Below are 23431 nucleotides of genomic sequence, written 5' to 3' on the forward strand. Positions count from 1 at the left end.
CATTATCCGTTTTTTTCCATTATTCATTTAAACACAAAATTGAAAACTGAAAAAAATGATCTGTTTTTTGTTTTTTAATTTTGGTTTTGTAGACAAATAATGAAGAAAATCGTTGTTTTTTCATTTTCTTATTTTTGCTTTCATTTTGAAAAACGACAAATAATACACAGAATCAGTATTGAATATTGAGTCTATTCCTCCGTATCCAATTTGAGTTTGAAATGAGAATATCGTGACAACATTATTCTGCACCGACACAAAGACTTCACTGTTTCTAAGTCGACTTTATTCCTCTGATATTGCTCTTTTAAGTGTTCCCATAAACACATTTGGGTGGGGCGTATTTGATCACTCTCACAGTTTGTATGTTTTGCAGTCTGCTCCAGGATGCAGGGAAAGACTTGTTGGCAGCAGCAGCCGTTCTGTGTAAACCAGCCCCATGACAAAGCTCCTGTGGTCCCCGACTGTCTCCTCACACAGACAGGCCTTTGTGTACGCGCTCACATACTTGCGGCTTCATGACGTTGGATCGAGTCTCCGAGTCTCCTCTTTAACCTGAAGACACAGACCAAAAGCAATATGGATGTGATTTTAAAGAATGACATTTTTACACAATTTTCTGTTTTGTTGTAATATTTCCTCATCAAAAACAGACCTGGAGTTGTCCTGAATCCTGAATATAAACCGAAAACTCTCTGCTCCACCTTGTGATGTCATGTGGTAAAGAGAAAGAAAGTGCTCCACCGTGTTTTTAAATCCAATCCAAGGCAAGGCAAGTTTATTTGTACAGCACAATTCGTACACAAAGTAATTCAAAGTGCTTTACAGAATAAGAAATACATTAAAATCATAATAAAAACAAATCAAAACATAAATAATCATGAAGATTAAAATTTTAAAAACGAGAGATTTAAATTGGAGAGAAGAGTGCGGAATGAAAACCTTTCAGTTATATGCACAGTTAAACAGAAATGTTTTGAGTCTGGATTTAAACAGCGTCACAGTAGAGTCTGTCTCACATGTTCAGGAGGATTGTTCCAGGTTTTAGCTGCATGAACCTGAAACGCTGACTCCCCTTGTTTAGTTGTGACTCTGGGCACCAGCAGGAGGTCGGTCCCTGAGCTCCTCAGAGTGCGAGATGGTTCATATGACACTAACATGTCACAGATGGACTTTGGTGCTCGACCATGGAGAGACTTGTACACAAGCAGAGCTGCTTTAAAGTCTCTGAGGCACAGGAGCCAGTGCAGAGACCTGAGCACAGGACTTATGTGCTCGTACTTCCTAGTTCGAGTAAGGACCCGAGCTGCAGCGTTCTGGATGTTCTGGATGTTCTGCAGCGTCTCACAGCTCGTTTGGAGAGACCAGTGAGCAGAACATTACAGTATCTAACCTACTGGAGACAAACGCATGGATAAGTTTCTCCAAGTCTGATTTAGACAGTAAACCTTTGATTTTCGCTATGTGTTTTAGATGGTAAAAGGCTGCAGATGTTATTGACTTGATGTGGCTGTTAAAGTTCAAGTCTGAGTCCATTATTACCCCTAGATTTCTTGCCAATCCAATCCACTTTATTTCTATAGCACATTTCACAAACAAACTGTTTCCAAAGTGCTGCACAAATACATAAAAAATAACAACAATAAGATGATAAAGTAAACTACTAAAATAATACTGGTCTTAAAATAATAAAACCAGTAAAATAAAAATAAAAACTAAATCATAGAATAGAAATAAATAAACCTATAAATAAATAAAATCAGTAAAACCAATAAAAATAAATAAAAGACACAGAGGACCACACAACTCACGCGGGGTTAAAAGCCAGAGAATAAAAGTGGGTCTTCAGAAAACTCTCCACTGTGGGTGCTGCTCGAATGTGAAGCGGCAGATCGTTCCAGAGTTTAGGGCCGACCACAGAGAAGGCCTGGTCCCCTCTGGTTTTAAGTCTCGTCTTAGGCCCCCTGAGCTGGAGTTGGACCTCAGACCTCAGAGCGCGGGGGTATAAATTTGGATGAGGTCCGAGACGTACTGTGGAGCCAGTCCATTCAAAGCTTTAAAAACAAACAATAAAATCTTAAAATCAATTCTAAAATGAACATGAAGCCAGTGCAAAGATGCAAAGATTGGGGTAATGTGCTGTGTCCTTTTTGTTCCTGTTAAAAGTCGCGCTGCAGAGTTTTGGACCAACTGTAGTCGGTAAAGTGCGTTTAAACTCCGTACACCTTCACTAGAATCATTTTGATAATTGGCGAGAGCAGCTCAGTTGGTAAGAGCGTTTGTCCTCTGATCTCGACATAAACATCACTGGTGAGCGGTCAGATTCATCCTGACACTTGGCTGGTGTGAGTCCAGCTCCCACAGATGAATGCTGTCATTATGTCCTTGGGCAAGACACTTCTCATCTCCCATTTTCATCTGTGTAAATTGGGGAGTGGTTCCTTGTTGTAAAAGTGCTTTGAGTGCATCGAAGGTGAAAAAATGCTATAAAAATATATATGTGTATATTAGGGGTGTGCAAAAATATTGAAATATCGATATATCGTATCATTTAATGTGATGATACAGTATCGATATTGTGGGCTGCTGCATCGATATATTGGCAAAAGTATTTTTTTGTATATTTTACTAAATTATTTCGTTACAGCTTCAGTTTTGTTGCTTGTTTAGAGGACGGAAACTCGTTTATGCGACACATTTGACATTTTCACAGTTTTGATGATTAAAATGTTTGTGTTACTTACAGAAATAAGTTAATCTGTAGTGTCAGACAAGCAAGGAACATTTACTTTGATAAGCATAAACAAAAGTGGCACAATGAAATTTTATGTAAACTAAAATTAAGAACATATATCTTAATTAAAGACTGTTTTGGCCCTGAGCCGTATGTCACCCGGGTCAGTATGTGCCCAGTTGAGGTGTGGGACTCTGCCTCTGGCCTTGGAGACTTGGAAGCTTCCACTCAGTCCCAGAGGAGGAGCGCACATGAGCTTTGCGCGAATTAAAGGACATTGAAAATTAAATGCATTTTCTGTTCTTCTGTCCTTTGTATCAGGACCTGCTCTGTCAATTGTGTCTAATGTGTCTTACTGTTGGTTTGCTGTGTCTGATGAGGAGAGACTGGAGTATCTGTTTAAATGTAATGTTTTCAAGTTGGCTCGGTTTGTGTTGAAAGCCTGGGACCTCCGTAAAAGGACACTTTATGTTTGATGTGTGATCTGTCTGCTCATTGTTTGATGTGTCTTATAAGCTTATGCAGGCTGGGCACCAACTAAATGGTACATGACACTAAATAAGAACAATAAACTAAACTAAACTAAACTGTGTTTCATATGAACTTTACACAAGACGTGGTTTAACAAAGACTTTTAGTGTCAGAGCCATGATTTAGCCTTTAGAACGGTATCGAATTGTTTTGAAATATATCGTATTGAACTGAAAGTGCACTGTATCGAGGTATGTATCATATCGTGACCTATGTATCGTATCTTGACCTATGTATCGTATCGTGACCAATGTATCGTACCGTGACCTACGTATCGAGGTATGTATCATATCGTGACCTATGTATCGAGGTATGTATCGTATTGTGACCTATGTATCGTATCGTGACCTATGTATCGAGATATGTATCGTATTGTGACCTATGTATCGTATCGTGACCTATGTATCGAGGTATGTATCGTATCGTGACCTATGTATCGAGGTATGTATCATATCGTGACCTATGTATCGACGTATGTATCGTATTGTGACCTATGTATCGTATCGTGACCTATGTATCGAGATATGTATCGTATTGTGACCTATGTATCGTATCGTGACCTATGTATCGAGGTATGTATCGTATCGTGACCTATGTATCGAGGTATGTATTGTATCGTGACCTATGTATCGAGATATGTATCGTATCATGACCTATGTATTGTATCGTGACCTATGTATCGAGGTATGTATCGTATCGTGACCTATGTATCGAGGTATGTATCGTATCATGACCTATGTATTGTATCGTGACCTATGTATCGAGGTATGTATCGTATCGTGACCTATGTATCGAGGTATGTATCGTATCGTGACCTATGTATCGTATCGTGACCTATGTATCGAGGTATGTATCGTATCGTGACCAATGTATCGTACCATGACCTATGTATTAAGGTATGTATTGTATCGTGACCTATGTATCGAGATATGTATCGTATCGTGACCTATGTATCGTATCATGACCTATGTATCGTATCGTGACCTATGTATCGAGATATGTATCGTATCGTGACCTATGTATCGTACCATGACCTATGTATTAAGGTATGTATCGTATCGTGACCTATGTATCGAGGTATGTATTGTATCGTGACCTATGTATCGAGATATGTATCGTATCGTGACCTATGTATCGTATCATGACCTATGTATTGTATCGTGACCTATGTATCGAGATATGTATCGTATCGTGACCTATGTATCGAGATATGTATCGTATCGTGACCTATGTATCGTATCGTGACCTATGTATCGAGGTATGTATCGTATCGTGACCTATGTATCGTATCGTGACCTATGTATCGAAATATGCATCGTATCGGCAACTTCTTACTGATACCCAGCCCTAGTGTATAGATGCCATAATTTCAGCTCTGGAATTGCCCATCTCTAGTGAACAAAATGTAAAAGGTAGCAGTTAACTTGGAGCCTTATGACATCACAAGGTGGAACAGATCATTTTGAGCTTTGGGGATGTAGACAGACTAATAATAGAGGGTTACTCAAACATGCATGAATGAAACAAAACACAATTCCAGGTCTGTTTTTGAGGAGGTAACAATATTCTAAAGCTCACAAGTTTGTGTAATATATGGACAGTGTTGGGAAGGTGACTTTTAAAATGTATTCCCCTACAGATTACAGATTACATACCCCAAAATGTAGTTTGTAATGTAATCTGAATACTTTGGATTACTTGATATTGTCTTGCTTTTTAAACTACATGAATTTAGTGACCACATCCTGAAAATTCATGTTTGTTCTCTTTAAATTGGCTGTTGAGCCCAAAGTCTCCATGAACAGGTAGCTGTTTGCTGCAGAGAAGCAAAGACTAGGAAATCTTAAGACGTTCTGTCTGCCAAAATACAATAAAAAGTCCAGTCTTTACTTAAACATATTAAAAATATTATTGATAGAGAAATGCTTTTTATATGAGATCACTGCTGCTTTAAAGTATGTTCACTCTACTGTTAGTGTCATATTGTTTAGTCCTGGTTTAGTCCTGGTTTAGACCTGGTTTAGTCCTGGTTTAGACCTGGTGTAGTCCTGATTTAGACCTGGTTTAGTCCTGGTTTAGACCTGGTTTAGTCCTGGTTTTAGACCTGGATTAGTCCTGGTTTAGACCTGGTTTTAGACCTGTTTTAGTCCTGGTTTAGACCTGGTTTAGTCCTAGTTTAGACCTGGTTTAGTCCTGGTTTTAGACCTGGTTTAGTCCTGGTTTAGACCTGGTGTAGTCCTGGTTTAGACCTGGTTTAGTCCTGGTTTTAGACCTGGATTAGTCCTGGTTTAGACCTGGTTTTAGACCTGTTTTAGTCCTGGTTTAGACCTGGTTTAGTCCTGGTTTAGACCTGGTTTAGTCCTGGTTTAGACCTGGTTTAGTCCTGGTTTTAGACCTGGTTTAGTCCTGGTTTAGACCTGGTTTAGTCCTGGTTTTAGACCTGGAATAGTCCTGGTTTAGACCTGATTTTAGACCTGTTTTAGTCCTGGTTTAGACCTGGTTTAGTCCTGGTTTAGCCCAAAATGTGAAAACAGGAAAATACCGCCATGTAATCCATTTAGTTCAACAAAGTAACTGTAATCCAACTACCACTCATTGAAACAGTAACTGTAACTGAATACAGTTACTCATAATTTGTACTCTGATTACGTAACTCCAGTACATGTAATCTGTTACTCCCCAACAGTGTATATGGAGTTACTATGATTAAGTGAGGTTCAGGAGTTGGACCGCGCCTCAACCTCCTCTACAGCCAACCACAGCTTATCTCAACCACGCCTTCAATTACCCAGGCCTTTCCCGACAACACGTCTGTGTCAGCTCATCCTTCATCATCTTTAAGGGGGAAGGGGGAGTGTTCCGAATCAGCTGGGTGACCATTTTGGATTGAAAACAGAGCCCCCACTATCCAGCTGCTGTCAATAAACATCTTTATCATATTCCATTGTTCTGCCGTGGTTCTTGCTAGTGAAAGGACCTTCAAATATGGGCTATTTTACTTCTATGGGGTATTACCGTATTTTCCACATTATAGGGGGCACTTATAAGCCTCCAACCCCATCGAAAAAGGGCTGCGCGTCCCACAATCCAGAGCGCCCGATACACGAATCCACTCGGGTGTCCCAGCACGACTTCAGTAAACTACAAAGCCACACGGAGCAGACAGCGACCGCGCAGCGAAAAACATCCGCAGACACACTCATCACTCCACGCAGAGGAGGAACGGAACGGAGGAACGAACCGAAAAAGCGAGCGCAATGTGCCACTTCTAGACACAACTGAACAACTGAGTCACTGCGAACACGCCGACAATCCAGCGGTCCCAGACAGCACCTCCCTACACGCCACAACTGAACAAAGCCCAGAGTCACCGTGAACGCCACAAACAAAGTCCTACTGACCCATCCAACTGTTGTGTTTCGTTTAATGTCCGGTGCTGTTTATTTGTGAAAAAAGTTCGAAAATAGACCATTTAATGACAGTGCGCCTTATAATCCAGAGCACCCTATAGTGCGGAAAATACGGTAACTGCTAACACATAAAATATTTAGATCACCATGTTAACTTTGTTTGTTTTAAAAATACTACATTCACTGAAAACAATGTATTAATGTGTTTAATAGCTTCATAATTTTGTTTTAAGTCACTCCCCCTTCAGAGCGCTTTCACAACACAATCGGTGAGCAACCTGCTACTGAAACTGCACATCACACCAGGTTTGTGAAGTTGTATTATATGTATCATGCATGTATCTTGTTTTTGTATATTTATATATTGTAAATTTAGGATCGTACACATAGACTGTATAAAGAAGTGGAGTAAGGAAGTGTGATTTCACCCACACTGTCCAGTCAAATGAAGCTCACGAGGCCAGAAGTTATAGCAGCGAATTCAGAGTCGAGTTCCATATTAGGAATATTTATTTATGAACAAAATAGTGAAATAAGTGAATTGGAAAGAAGTTGCAAGATGACTCAAACATGCATGGATGACATAAAAAACACTTCTGGAATGTTTTGGATGAGGTAACAACATTAAAACATGGTAGAAAAATCCATGACTTAATCTTTAGCACCGCATATGGAGTGAACCAGGACTGATCACAGGATTAAAACAGGACTAAAACGGGACTAAACCAGCACTAAATCAGGACTAAACCGGGATTGAGTGTCCTAGAGGTGCGCCGACGTAGACCATCGGGTGACCACAGGCCAAAGTACCGCAGGGCTCCGCACCCCATGGGGCTAAAGTGCAGCTGTCGCCCGTTCGTGCTTTGTGGACATCCTGCTCCACAGTCTCAAGGTTCTCTTTCTCTCAAGTCCAAGATTAGACCTGGTTTAGGCTATGTTTATATGATGACGGTCTGAACAGAAGTGGTGTCGCGTCTTCACTTTTTATTCCGTGTTTAGACGAGCATTTTTGTAAGGAAATCTGCGTGCAAACGGTGACGCAAAAGTGTGTGGAATTCGGGGCCTGTTTACATGAGAACATTTGTGGGTAAAAATGACAAAATATTTTATTGGAAGTGCCTTTTGTTTAGACGGTGACAGCGTTTTTGGGGCTAAAAACGCAAAAATCTGAACCTACCCTTCGGAGTGAAAAAGTTGAATACGCGTTCCGGTCTACACTGCCCATTAGACCTGGTTTAATCCTGGTTTAGACCTGGTTCAGTTCTGGTTTTATCCTGGTTTAGTCCTAGTTTAGACCTGATGTAGTCAAGGTTTAGACCTGTTTTAGTCCTGTTTTAGTCCTGGTTCAGTCCATATGTAGTGCAAAAGTCCGGCATTGCAGTTTAAGTCACAGTTCATTTAAACACATAATCGAAAACTGAAAAAAAGATTCATCATCTGTTTTTTTCAGTTTGGTTTAATAATGAAGAAAATAGTTTTTTTAGTTTGTTTTATTTGTGGTTTTATTTTGAAAAACAAATGAACGAACGAACGATACGCAGATTCAGAAATCTCCAGAAGGTTGATTTTGCACAACACTTTACTGTTCTCTAGTGATTTTATTGCTTTGTCTTTCAATTCAAATGAAATGTTGTAATCTTAAAAATATCCGGAGAAACTGACTCCAGTACTGTGAAGAAAACCAGAAAAATTACGAAATCCTCCTTTACTACACCACCTACACAAACGCATTTTAACTCCCAGTCTGAAATAATATGATTTGTAACTCAAACGTCTTCATATAAAACATAAGGCGGTTTTCTGAACATATTAAATCAAAGTGAATTTCCACGTTTTTCTATCTGTTTATGAGTCTCAAGGTTGACGCCCAGGACCCATATGGTGTAATGTACTTATAGCCCGAGCATAAAACGCACTTGTGCAGGAAGCTCTCGTCTGATGAAGGCCTTGGGTGTTGCCATGGTTACTGTGCTGTTCCGCTCAATTGCTCGGAGCAAAAGAACATACCGTATCAGATCATATCTCTGCTGGCATATACACTGGGATAACTGCGCTCGCATTCAGGTTAGGACAAAATGGACACCAATTGAAATGGTTCAGTGAATGTAACGTGTCAAGAAGGAATATTTCAGCCTGAGCAGACCCGGGCAATCGCTGAAGCTGTAAAATGGCCAAAAATCTCTTCTCTTAGCCTTTACCGGAATATTTTTAGGTATAAGAAAATCATAATATTTACCCTTCCAGATTGATGGTATGATTTATGATACGTGGAAATATGTTTTATATAATCGCGCATAACTTTCCGACCATAAAATCCCTTGAAAAGCTGAGAGTTGTTAGTCAAGTCTGTTCATCAGCCAGTTTCACTTTGTGGAAACTGTCTGGCCTCGCAGCGTTAGGATTCATTCGCTTGACAGTAGGTGGGTACTTTTTTTATTTAACCAATCACTGCTATCTGGTCGTGGTGTATGTAATGTACCACTAACAGGGCGAACTGGTATATTAAGCTTTTCCCAAATCCCGTAGGAAGAAGGGCAATAACGTCTTTCATTTGATAAAATTCACCAAACATTCTCTTTGGCTGCGTTCAGACTGCAGCCTGAAGTGACCCAAATCCGATTTTTTGTCTCTATGTGACTTGTATCCGATCTTTTAATGACAGTCTGAACGACACAGATCAGATTTTTTCAAATGCGACCCCAGCCACTTGGATATGTGCTCCTGAAACCGATACATATCTGATCTTTTGACATGTGACTTCAGTCTGAACGGCCAAAGCGCATTCATCCACCTACACGTTATCAACAAACCACAAACGTCACTATTCTGCGCTGAAGTAGGCGAAAATTGTTAATGAACTCCATGTCAATGAAGTGAAGCACATCACCACTCACCACTCATGGCTCCGTCTCCACATCCACATGTTCCTTTCAACGGACGTCGCTGCCACTGCCCCACAAAACACCACGGCCAAAAACCTCGTCCGTCTCCTTCTCAATCTCCTCCTTAAAACAAGTAAGTTGTTCATGTTCTGGCTCCGGTACAAGAAAAACTTTAAAATCTCCAGGTGCTCAATGCTCGCGTCCATGTTTGGGCAACTTCCGTAAACACAAACACAAACTCGCTGTGGTTGACGTCGTCGTGTCTCCAGTGCACATGCGGGACACTTTTGGGCCATTTAACATTCACACAGGGGATCACATACAAGTTGCATTTAATTGGAAATGTGAACGACTTCGCAAAAACATCGGATTTCACAAAAAAAGCGGAATTGAGCGTTAAGCCCTGCAGTCTGAACTTAGCCTTTGTTTCGGCTTTAAATTTTCCATCTCAAGATTCATTGCCAACACAGAATATATGGCTCTTCGCTGATTCGCTGGTGCCCGAACTCACACTTCCGGGGTTTTTGCGAACCATCTAGTGTATTCCAATTCCTGACCTAGTCGCTGAAGAGAAATGAAAATGAGCGGCGACACTAGGTGGCACCAGCCTGACTAGAGAGTTGTGGCTTTCTGAGGATATTTCTGGCCTTATCCTACGTATGGAAAACGAGTGTCCAAGGAACTTTGTTTTCCGCCAAACACATGCGCTCCATCCATTTTGATTGGCCCAAACTTTGCCAAAGAGTGTAATGAGTCAAAATGGTCGATGCTCTGCCTTATACTGAGAATTGGACTGGGTATCATTAAGAAGTTGCTGACACGATACATACCTCGATACAGTGAACTTTCGGTTTGATGAGATATAGTTCAAATCGATTTGCAGTGGTGGAGTAAACAATTGTTTATATTTATTGCCTGTTTTTTCTCATTGTTCATGAGACACGCACATCTCTATTTAAATTAGGGTGGATTGGAAACTTGGGTAACATTTTATAATAACTACACCTTATTTAGCCTTAATAAAGCATGAACAAAGGTTTAATTAATAATGATTCACGCTTAGTAGCTACTTAATTACTACCTTAATTAGCACTTGCACTTAATTTGCCTGTGCTGTAAATAGTTACTCATAATTATTTCATACTTAATTACTCATGGACTAACCATTTGTGCATTTATTAATCATTAGTAAACTATGAGAGAATGATTTACTAATAATGCAATGCAATGATCATTCAGGCAGCTGTTATCTGTTAGTTAAGTCTTTTTGAGAGCTTTTCTAAAGTGAAGACGAATTATGCTTTATTAAGCATTTACTAAACGTGAATCATTATTAATTCAAATCTTTGTTCATTATTAATTAAGTCTTTGTTCATGCTTTATTAAGGATAAGTAAGGTGTAGTTATTATAAAGTGTTACCGAAACTTGTTTTATGAGTTTGGTCGCTACTGGATAACCAGAACTGAAAGTAATTATATTTTTTGCTAATATAATTACATTTTTGTTTACATCACTTACATTTATGATTCTGCTATGATTATGTTCAAATCTGGGTCAAACTGACTCGTCCATTCTAATATGAATGGGGGGGAACGCTTTGACAATTAAAATAGATTTAACAATCAGATACTATTGTGATGGTGTTTTCTTGTTAAAAGTAAACTACTCTCATTTAAATATCGAGAGAAAATTGAAATCAATGCTCTGAGGTGTTGACCATTAGTGGCACTGAGGGCAATTGGTTGGGGGCCCCTCCAGCTTCGGGGGCCCTAAGCAGCTGACTACTTTTGCCTAATGGTAGCACCGCCTCTGTCAATTTGATACGGTTCAGTAAAAAATAAAGGCTAAATGATGGTTGTGATACTAAAAGTGTTTGTTAAATTACTATTTGTGCAAAGTGAACATGAAACACACACATTTTACTCATCAAAACAGTGAAAATGTCAGATGTGTTGCATGAACGAGTTTCCTTGATCGTCCAATGAGGTTAATTTTGTCTTCCGATATTTTATGTTATTAGGTTCTTTTTACAGACCAAGAGTTTGTTTTTCAGGTATGAAAAACAAACTCTTGGTCTGTAAAAAGAACCTAATAACATAGAGTTTCCTTCCTCTAAACAAGCAACAAAACTGTATTGCTGTAACAAAATAATTTAGTAAAATATAACAAAAAATACTCTTTGCGATATATTGATACAGAAGCCCCCAATATCGATACTGTATCATCACATTAAACGATACGATATATTGATATTTTGATATTTTTGCACACCCCTATCTATCTTCAGGCTACACGTACTTTCTGTAAATGTGTCTGGAAGTTTCCCAATGGAAAGTACGGCCACTCATCTCCCTAAAGGGTTGTTGTTGCTTTGTGTGGAATGTTTTACAGCGTGATTTATAGTACCTCTGTGGCGATAAACCGGTGACACCACTGGTCCAAGTTCAGTGTTGGGAAGGTGACTTTTAAAATGTATTCCCCTACAGATTACAGATTACATACCCCAAAATGTAGTTTGTAACGTAATCCAGTAAATTACTTAAAGTGAGTAACTTAATCTGAATACTTTGGATTACTTGATTTTCTGTAGAGAAGCAAAGACGAGGAAATCTTCACATGAGATGTTTTGTCTGATAAAAGAAAATAAAAAGCAGAGTCTTTCCTTAACCACATTAAAAATATTATTGATAGAAGAGGAGGAGACACGGTCCACGCAGCATGGTTTAGTCCTGTTAAATCCTGTTTTAGACTTGGTTTAGACCTGGTTTAGACCTAGTTTAGACCTGGTTTAGTCCTGTTAAATCCTGTTTTAGACCTGGTTTAGACCTAGTTTAGACCTGGTTTAGACCTGGTTTAGACCTGTTTTAGACCTAGTTTAGACCTGGTTTAGACCTGGTTTAGTCCTGGTTTAGTCCTGGTTTAGACCTGTTTTAGACCTAGTTTAGACCTGGTTTAGACCTGGTTTAGTCCTGGTTTATTCCTAGTTTAGACCTGGTTTAGTCCTGGTTTATTCCTAGTTTAGTCCTGGTTTAGTCCTGGTTTATTCCTAGTTTAGACCTGGTTTAGACCTGGTTTAGTCCTGGTTTAGTCCTGGTTTAGACCTGGTTTAGTCCTGGTTTATTCCTAGTTTAGACCTGGTTTAGTCCTGTTAAATCCTGGTTTAGACCTGGTTTAGACCTGTTTAGACCTGGTTTAGTCCTGGTTTAGTCCAGGTTTAGTCCTGGTTTAGTTCTGGTTTAGACCTGGTTTAGTCCTGGTTTAGTCCAGGTTTAGTCCTGGTTTAGTCCTGGTTTAGACCTGGTTTAGACCTGGTTTAGTCCTGGTTTAGACCTGGTTTAGACCTGGTTTAGTCCTGGGTTAGACCTGGTTTAGACCTGGTTTAGACCTGGTTTAGTCCTGGTTTAGTCCTGATTTAGCCCAAAATGTGAAAACAGGAAAATACCTCTGTGTAATCCATTTATTTCAACAAAGTAACTGTAATCCAATTACCACTCACTGAAACAGTAACTGTAACTGAATACAGTTACTCATAATTTGTACTCTGATTACATAACTCTGGTACATGTAATCTGTTACTCCCCAACACTGGTCCAAGTTACATGTCAGACTGTGGCTTGGTGACCCAACTAAACCAGACCAGCTCATACAGTCACACCGTGTTCCTTTAATCTCACTTCATCACTTCTGCTTCTGTAAAAAGTCACTGTATTCTCAGATCTCTATTGTTTTATAATGATTGTATAATTCTGAACTCGGGTCAGTCTGGGCGTGTGTTCCCAGAAGCACTTGTTTTTCCCCTAAATTTGTCAGCCATGTCTTATTTTAATGTCTATTTCAGAAACTTCCTGTTGTTTTATAAATGTTTGACAGAGCTAGTCATTTCGCGCTGTGAGAGGAAACGCACTGAAGGTTTTCCTCAGCAAGGCCAAACCAAAGGAGCTATAATAAAATGTGAAATAATGACATTTGCGCAGAGGCTAATTTAATACAGTGTTCAAAAGCATACGCCCTTGGTTTAACGCAATTAAATGTACAATTTGTGCATGAGATCAGGGCAACACCTCAGTGAATATGAGCCAGTGTTCTCATTGTGTAAGTAAAAAAAAGGAGAGGGCATGGACTGGAAGGGCATCTGACACTAAAATCTGATGTTAACATGGTTGTGTTGCTCTCTCATACTTCCATACCTGACATATTCTATTGAAATTTGGGGCAATAACTACCAAACATTACTTCTTCTCCTTTTCAAATTGCAAAACCGTGCTGTGAGAATAGTGCAGAAGGTTGATTACCTGGATCATACAAAAGATTTGTTTTTCAAATCAAAATTATTAAAATTTTTTGATTTATTGAAATTCTACACTGCTTTGCTTTTGTATAAAGTAAACAAAAATATGCCGCCGTTAAATCTCCAAAAACTGTTTAGTAAACAAGAAGTAGATTATGAATTAAGGGGAAGGGGTCAATTTAAAACAAAATCAGTGAGAAGCACCAGGAAAAGTCTGTGTGTGTGTATCTCTGTGGGTCTGTGTGTGTGTGTGTGTGTGTGTGTGTGTGTGTGTCTGTGGAATGGGTTGGGAGAAAACCTGAAGCAGTGCCCAAATATTCACAGCTTCAAAAGGAATTATTATTATTAAGATTTTTTGCTTTCGTGGTAACAGGGTGAGTGACAGCACTGGGTGATCTTAAAAAAATAAAATAATATATGTATGTGTATCTATCTATCTATCTATCTATCTATCTATCTATATATATATATATATATATATATATATATATACATATGTGTGTGTGTGTATATACATATGTTTTGTCTGATAAAAGACAATAAAAAGTCGAGTCCTTCCTTAACCACATTAAAAATATTATTGATAGAGGAGGAGACACGGTCCGCACAGCATGATTTAGTCCTGTTAAATCCTGTTTTAGACATGGTTTAGACCTGGTTTAGTCCTGGTTTAGACCTGGTTTAGACCTGGTTTAGTCCTGGTTTAGTCCTGGTTTAGACCTGGTTTAGACCTGGTTTAGTCCTGGTTTAGACCTGGTTTAGACCTGGTTTAGTCCTGGTTTAGTCCTGGTTTAGACCTGGTTTAGACCTGGTTTAGACCTGGTTTACTGGTTTAGACCTGGTTTAGACCTGGTTTAGTCCTGGTTTAGTCCTGGTTTAGACCTGGTTTAGTCCTGGTTTAGACCTGGTTTAGACCTGGTTTAGTCCTGGTTTAGTCCTGGTTTAGACCTGGTTTAGACCTGGTTTAGTTCTATTTTAGACCTGTTTTAGACCTGGTTTAGTCCTGGTTTCGACCTGGTTTAGTCCTGATTTAGCCCAAAATGTGAAAACAGGAAAATACCTCCGTGTAATCCATTTATTTCAACAAAGTAACTGTAATCCAATTACCTCTCACTGAAACAGTAACTGTAACTGAATACAGGTACTCATAATTTGTACTCTGATTACATAACTCTGGTACATGTAATCTGTTACTCCCCAACACTGGTCCCAGTTACATGTCAGACTGTGGCTTGGTGACCCAACTAAACCAGACCAGCTCATACAGTCACACCGTGTTCCTTTAATCTCACTTCATCACTTCTGCTTCTGTAAAAAGTCACTGTATTCTCAGATCTCTATTAGATATATTTATTTATGGGTGTGTATATATATATATATATATATATATATATATATATATATATATATATATATATATATATATATGTGTGTGTGTACAGTACAAAATGGGGGGGGAGTTTTGGGGTTAAAATTATATTTTTTATGCATAAAATATAATTTTGCATATGCATAATTTATTTTTGCTATATGTAAATATTTGTTAAGTTCCGTGATCAATGTACAGAAGCAACCACATCATTTTTTAAACTATGTCATGAACAGGGGTGGGTTCATATAAGTTTTTCTTCCCGCTCCTTTTCGACACATGTGCTTTTCTGTTGTTTCCAGTGTGTATGTTGTACACATGATTGTTGTTTCTCTCTTGGCACAAACTCGAAATAAAAACGAATCAATCAAACGTTGAAGCACGACAGAGAAGAATATTTGTTAAAGGTTTCAACAGGATTTTTATGTTTTAGGACTATTGCAAGCTTCATCTTTTGAGGTACTTTGCAGTGTCATCGTGCTGGGGGTGTTCTACGTGGACCTCTATTGACGGAAAGTTCAGCCGTTACACAACGCACACATCAGCAAACGCAGACAAAAAAGTTTAAAGTCTGAAAACTCAAGAAGAAATACAAAACTGATTCAAAGAGCACATTTTCAGGAGCCTGTGATCAATACGAGTGTTCACGGTTCTGTTAAGGTGTTTGATTTCTAACAAAAAGGTGAGAGTGATTGCAATCGTTACTTGTTTAACAGCAAACCGGTCCACCTGTTGTTGTACCAGCCAAGTCAGTTCTTTGTGGTCAGATTGTGTTAAAACAAAAACTTTGAGATTGAGTCTAATTTGAGAAATAGAGCTTCAGACAAAGTAGTGCTCTCACTTCGCTTCAGACCTCTTTGGAATGTTTGATGACATCGGTGCAAAGTATCAGTAAATAGACGCACCAAGAATCTCCCGTCATTTTGTAATGCATATTGAGAAGGATTTTCCGAAAAAGTGAGCATCAAACCGTCATGTTTGTTTTCCCAGTGGGATGCGTCTATTGACAAAGTCGATCTTTTCAAGTCTTTTGAACCATATCACTTTTGTTTCTGGTTCTGATATTGTCATATTTTAGTTTTGGGATTCGGACATCGTAATTGTGTGGTTGTTGGATCCTAACAGCGGAAAACGGCTCGAGAAATTTGTTTGCGAACTCCATAAATGCAAAAGGGAATCAGATGTGTGTGACTGCAAACCTCCGTTCAAACTGTTTCACTTCCCAAACGAATTGAAAAATAGTGAAAGGCGAAGGCGATGGGCAGTTTGCACCGATAGAAGTTCATTCTATTCTATTCTATTCTTTTTTTTTTTGCTTTATGGTCATTCGCAAACATGGATTTCTGTATTTTGACGAAACAAATGACAATTTATGCTCCTCTTTACTGTTGGCAAGGGTCAGATTAGTCCAAAATTGTGATAGTCCTGTTTTAGTCCTGGTTTAGAGGAGGGATGTCCCGATCACATTTTTTTGCCCCCGAGTCCGAGTCATTTGATTCTGAGTATCTGTTGATACCGAGTCCCGATCCGATACTTCTATAAAACATTATGAAATGAACTAAGAGCAAAGAATAAGATCCAGGATGTGTGGGGGATCAGATTGTGTTGATTTCATGTGTAGTATTTGGGTTGAACTTGTGAAAAATCAAATGTGCAAAACTTTAGTTTTATTAACTTTTCTAACCGTGCACCGTCATTGTTGAAAATCTTGACTTTTACCACAGTCTGGTCTTGGAACGTGTAACTTAATGAACTGGGTAATACAGGAACAAGACCAGAATCAGATCAGACCTGAGACTCGACTCTGCACAATCTACAGTTTGTATATTTGATATTATATGGAAGTCTGTGCATTATGTTTTAAACATTTAGGCTCGTCTATGAAATCCAAATAACACAAAATCTTACCAAATAAAAACGAGACGACAGAAGCCCAACAGCCCCACTCCCTCGCACCGCCACCGCATCCACAAACCCAGCACCACAACATCAGTCCCACCGCTCAACAGACGCTCCACGCCGCTGTTCCCACCCTCTCTGCCAACAACGCCAAATCTGTTGCGCAACATGCAAACAACGGCCGCGCAGGTGTGAACACGGGCCACAGAACCTCAAGTAACGGCGCCCGAGTACGGCACGGCACAGCAGGCGGTGGCCAGACAACTAACTGCGGCGCTAACTGGACGTCCCTGAGAAAATCCTGCACCTCAGTTAAAAAAAACCAAAACAAATACTGTTGTGTCTTGTGTGCGCTGTGTCTTATATACGTATATTATTTCTCCAGATCGTTTTCGCAGTCACGTGATCAGCGCCGTTTTCCGATCACGTAATCGGATCGGGACAACCCTAGTGTAGAGTGGATGTAGTCCTGGTTTAATCCTGGTTTAGATCAAATTGGTCAAAAATAGGCACACTTGAGACATTCCTTGTATAAAACTTGGACAAATCACTGCTTTTGTATAAATCTGATGGGACAGGGGACACAGGGCTCAAAACCCGGACTGTCCCGGGTAAACAAGAACGTCTGGTCGCCACTGCTCCTGACAGCGACTCTGAAGGATTACTCAAATACAGAGGACACCGTTTCCCTGTGGGGGTCAATAAAAATAACATCGCCTCAAACCAACTTTGCACTTTTGTTTTCAGCTTTAACTTCCCTTGTTCCCTTTCTCTAACATTTTCTGGTGAATGCCGCACCGCTCCACCTGCTTTTCTTCATGGAATGTTCCACAGTACGGCATTAAACGTATCTAGGTGACACCACGAGATCAAGTTACACGTACGATCTGTAAAGAAGCAACCCTATACTTACAGAAAGATTACATGTTTTTTATTGTATTTGTAAGCAATAAAAACAAAGCACTTCATTGCAGGTTTAATGCCGTACTGTGGAACAACAACTCCATAGCGACAAGCAGCTTACCACCCGGGAAAGTTCCGTAGTGAAACTTAAAGTGGGTAGAGAAATTCCTTTGGGACAAGTGGGTTGTGAGTGTGTAAGAGGAGCAGAGAGGGGGAGGGGCGGCGTGACTCCTTTTCTTTGGTTTCAGTTTCCTGTTGTATGGAACATTTTGAGAAGTTTTTCCCTTTCAAAAGCTGCAATTTTTCTCTTAAAGGTGCAATACGTAACTTTTTGAACTTTTTCTGAATCTGTGTATCATTCGTTCATTCGTTTTTCAATATAAAACCAAACACAACAGTTTTCTTCATTATTTGTCTCCAAAACTAAAATGAAAAAACACATAACGGCCGTTTCCGTGATTTAAACTGTGATGCCGGACCAGGACTGAACCAGGACTAAACCAGGACTAAAACAGGACTGAACCAGGACTAAAACAGGACTGGACAAGGACTAAAACAGGACTGGACCAGGACTAAAACAGGATTAAACCAGGACTAAAACAGGACTGAACCAAGACCAAAACAGGACTAAAACAGGACTGAACCAGGACTAAAACAGGATTGAACCAGGACTAAACCAGGACTAAAACAGGACTGAACCAGGACTAAACTAGGGCTAAAACAGGACTGAACCAGGACTAAAACAGGACTGGACCAGGACTAAAACAGGACTTGAATCATGACTAAAACAGGACTTGAACCAGGACTGAAACAGAAATGAACCAGGACTAAAACAGGACTTGAATGAGGACTAAGACAGGACTGAACCAAGAATAAAACAGGACTTGAACCAGGACTAAAACAGGACTGAACTAGGACTGAACCAGGAATAAAAAACAGGACTGAACTAGGACTGAACCAGGACTAAAAAACAGGACTGAACTAGGACTGAACCAGGACTAAAACAGGACTGAGCTAGGAGTGTCGGGACGGGCCTGGAGGTGTGCCCACATACAGTAGACTGTTGGGTGATCAGGACTGAGACCGGGACCAGACCAGGACCAGGATCAGGACTGAGACCAGGACTGAGACCGGTTTAGTCTTAGTTTAGTCCTGTTTCAGTCCTGGTTTAATCCTGTTTTAGTCCTGGTTCAGTCCTGTTTTAGTCCTGTTTTAGTCCTGTTTTAGTCCTGGTTCAGTCCTGTTTTAGTCCTGGTTTAATCCTGTTTTAGTCCTGGTTCAATCCTGTTTTAGTCCTGTTTTGGTTTGGTTCAGTCCTGTTTTAGTCCTGGTTCAGTCCTGTTTTAGTCCTGGTTCAGTCCTGTTTTAGTCCTGGTTCAGTCCTGTTTTAGTCCTGGTTCAATCCTGTTTTAGTCCTGTTTTGGTCCTTGGTCCTTTTCAGTCCTGTTTTAGTCCTGGTTCAATCCTGTTTTAGTCCTGGTTCAGTCCTGTTTTAGTCCTGGTTCAATCCTGTTTTACGTCCTTTTAGTCCTGGTTCAGTCCTGTTTTAGTCCTGGTTCAGTCCTGTTTTAGTCCTGGTTCAGTCCGTATGCAGCGCAAAAGTCCGGCATCGCAGTTTAAGTCACGCAAACAGGAAACGGGCATTATCCATTTTTTCCATTTTTCATTTAAACACAAAATCGAAAACTGAAAAAAACAATCATTTTTTTTCATTTTGTTTTAAAAAAGCGAATGACCAAATGACACACGGATTATCCTGGCTGTGAGCGGGGTTCGCCTCTCCCCAGATCTGACCTGTAACTCGATCTAGTTTGGGCTCCATGAAGATCTGAAGGCTTAACACCGCACTGTGAAGCTCTCCACGCAAACCAATAACATCCGAAAAACAAAGAAAAGCATTTGACGGACCCTCCACCAAGAAAAGTTACACAGTGCACCTTTAAAACATGTAGGTAAAGTTTACTGCCGTGCGCGGTCACCTCCTCCGTGAGTTACGCAAGAGCCAAACTTATCGTCCTATTTATGTCCGGCGCATACATCAGCAGTCACGGGCAGGACACGGATCCGGTGGAGAGGGCGAGTCCGGGGGGAGTCCAGGGGATTTGGGGCATTTTTGGGCAGATTAGAAACCCTGTCCTCAAGCCGGGGGTCAAGTTTTGCTTTTGCTTTTAGTCAAAATAAAGTCACACATTATCTGGTTGGAAAACTGTAATAAGAAATTTGTCTGGAATGTTTCACGGCGTGCAGAGACTTTGAAAGGGTATTTAGTTACGGAAAACTGAAAACCTGACAACGTATTCCGGTACATGGGCCAATCATAGTACTGTGTTCTGAATACTTGGAGTACTTTTACACCACGTTGCATTATATTATAGTAAAAAAAAATATTACGTAGTATTATTTCATAGCTTCATTTGTTTTCATTGACTGGTTTGAACCGGTTTTGTGCATAATTTCATTAAATTAACTAAACTAAAGTATAAAAATAAAACTGCTGTGTGTTGTTTAGCTAAATCATGAAAACCCTACGAAGTGTTTACTCTAAAAACTTTAATATAACTCTTAATTTTGGGGGTTAAACAGGAACTTTGGTCCAGTGTTGCTTAATTAACATTTAAATTAACATAGAATAATCAAAATAAATACAAATGCAAATACAGGAAGTGCTTCACTGTGTTTTATACTCCATTCAGCTTCAGAAGAATCATTTGGATAATTTCAGCTCCTGAATTGCCCATTTCTCCTGAACTAAAGGTAAACTGTAGCTTTTAACTTGAAAACTACCACTACTTGAGCTTTGGAGATGTAGACAGACTAATAATAAAGGGTTAGTCAATTATGTGAGAATGAGACAAAACACAACTCCAAGTCCGTTTCGATGAGGCAATGTTACGGCCCAGGCCTTAGGTTTAATTTGCTGTGTGATTTTGCGAAGTTTCCTAATTCTGCTGCAGGAGTCCTGGTCTGTGATTGGTGGGGCAAGTCGACGTGCAGCCACTCCCCCTATTTTAGACTAATAATAAAGTGTGTGTGTGTGTTGTGTGTGTGTGTGTGTGTGTGTGTGTGTGTGTGTGTGTGTGTAGTTTTGTGCCTTTTTTGATTTGGTCACTCGATTCTGTTTGTGGGTTTATGTGGTTTAATTTGGGGAACTTGTGTTTTAGTTTAGTGTGTGTCCCTAAGTTTTACCACTCGTTTTTGTGTAAGCCTGCGTGACCCCTTTTCTGGCACAAAACTCAGTTTATTCTGTTGTTCTGTTTCTTAGTTTAGGTTGTTTTCTGTATATTTTTAGTCTTTTGTTAATTTACCTTTACATTCCTGTTAATTAAACATTATTTAATTTATTCCATTTTACATCTTGGTTTTATTTTTGTTACTTCCCTCACCCAAACGAGCTGGGTCGTAACAGGCAACAACATTCTATTGTGGTTTAAAGCTCATAAGAGATACTTTTGTGTAATATAGGACTTATTTGTCCAGATCAGGAGCCCCCAGCAAAATAATATAACCTGAATCACGATGGTGGCAGCCATGGTAAATAAAAAAATGTTGACGTTAATGTAATATTTTATGAAAACTGCATAAGGTCACACTTGAATATGGAATCATTCTCCAACAGGCTCCTACAGCTCTGCTCAAACAGTGAGAGATACAGGACTACAATCATACTATAATACTCCCTACAACTGTACAACGACTCACCCTTATGTACCACATAATACTCCCTACAACTGTACAACGACTCACCCTTATGTACCACATAATACTCCCTACAACTGGACAACAATCAGACTTATGTAACAGATAATACTCCCTACAACTGTACAACGATCACCATTATATACAGATAATACTCCCTACAACTGTACAACAACTCACCCTTATGTACCACATAATACTCCCTACACTGTAAAACAACTCAGACTTATGTAACAGATAAACTCCTACAACTGTACAACTCACTTATATAACAGATAATACTCCCTACAACTGTACAACAACTCACCCTTATGTAACAGATAATACTCCTACAACTGTACAACAACTCACCATTATATACCAGATAATACTCCCTACAACTGTACAACAACTCACCCTTATGTACCACATAATACTCCCTACAACTGTACAACAACTCACCCTTATGTACCACATAATACTCCCTACAACTGTACAACAACTCAGACTTATGTAACAGATAATACTCCCTACAACTGTACAACAACTCACCCTTATGTACCACATAATACTCCCTACAACTGTACAACAACTCACCCTTATGTACCACATAATACTCCCTACAACTGTACAACAACTCACCTTATATACCAGATAATACTCCCTACAACTGTGCAACAACTCACCCTTATGTACCACATAATACTCCCTACAACTGTACAACAACTCACCATTATATACCAGATAATACTCCCTACAACTGTACAACAACTCACCATTATATACCAGATAATACTCCCTACAACTGTGCAACAACTCACCCTTATGTACCACATAATACTCCCTACAACTGTACACAACTCTAATGTAACAGATAATACTCCCGACAAATGTGCAACAACTCACCCTTTGTTACAGATAATACTCCCTACAAATGTACAAAACTCACTCTTATGTAACAGATAATACTCCCTACAACTGTAGAAAGACTCACCATTATATATACCAGATAATACTCCCTACAACTGTACAACCTTATGTACCAGATAATACTCCCTACAACTGTACAACCTTATGTACCAGATAATACTCCCTACAACTGAACAACTCACCCTTTTCCTATGATAACCCCATGTCCTGTCAATCATCGTATCATTGTTGCACTGTCTTCCTTATGACCTCTTGTATAAAGCCGTGATTTTATATTTTATTACTTATCTTTCTATTTTATTTTGACTTGTACGTTTTACATTTACATGTCTCTTGCTCTTTTTTTGCTACTTATTTAGAATTTATTATTATCGTTTACATTTTTACTCTTTGTTATTACATTTATTGTGATGTGTCAGCTCCTGCGTCCAAATAATTCCCCTTGTGGATCAGTAAAGTTTGTCTAATTCTAAGTCTAAAAAATAACTTGTAATATACTGAAATCGCGTGTCATCTTTTTAAACTCCATGCTCAACAAACAAAACAAACCTTAAGTAAGTATAATATCTGGGTGTTACTCATTAATCTAAGTGTATAATTGACAGGGTGTGCGTGTGCAGAAATCTAGACGTGGTTGTCAGGAGACCAGCTGGCTCTGCTCAGGTCCAAACACATGAGACCGGGAGAGGCCAGGACTCCGTTACACGTCCACTCAGCATTTACTCTGCACTTTCTCAATCTGCGGCACATGATAAGCACAAAATAAAGCATATTCAGAGTAAAAAAGAGGTGAGTGTCATGAGGAAACC

The 23431-nt window shown here is 39.4% G+C and overlaps 1 protein-coding gene across 1 annotated transcript in view; it reads right to left on the reverse strand.

Moving 5' to 3' along the window:
• Window positions 1-317: 317 nt before the first annotated feature.
• The window catches only part of pwwp2b (PWWP domain containing 2B), a 52238-nt gene continuing 29124 nt past the window's right edge, over window positions 318-23431 (reverse strand). Inside the window, exon 3 of the mRNA XM_020935685.2 lies at window positions 318-555. The gene's annotated coding sequence lies outside the window, so the exon portion shown is untranslated. The remainder of the gene's footprint in view (window positions 556-23431) is intronic.

Source organism: Boleophthalmus pectinirostris, unplaced genomic scaffold, assembly GCF_026225935.1.
Source record: "Boleophthalmus pectinirostris isolate CB_2022bp ecotype Guang Dong unplaced genomic scaffold, ASM2622593v1 HiC_scaffold_5, whole genome shotgun sequence".
Classification (NCBI taxonomy): domain Eukaryota; kingdom Metazoa; phylum Chordata; class Actinopteri; order Gobiiformes; family Gobiidae; genus Boleophthalmus; species Boleophthalmus pectinirostris.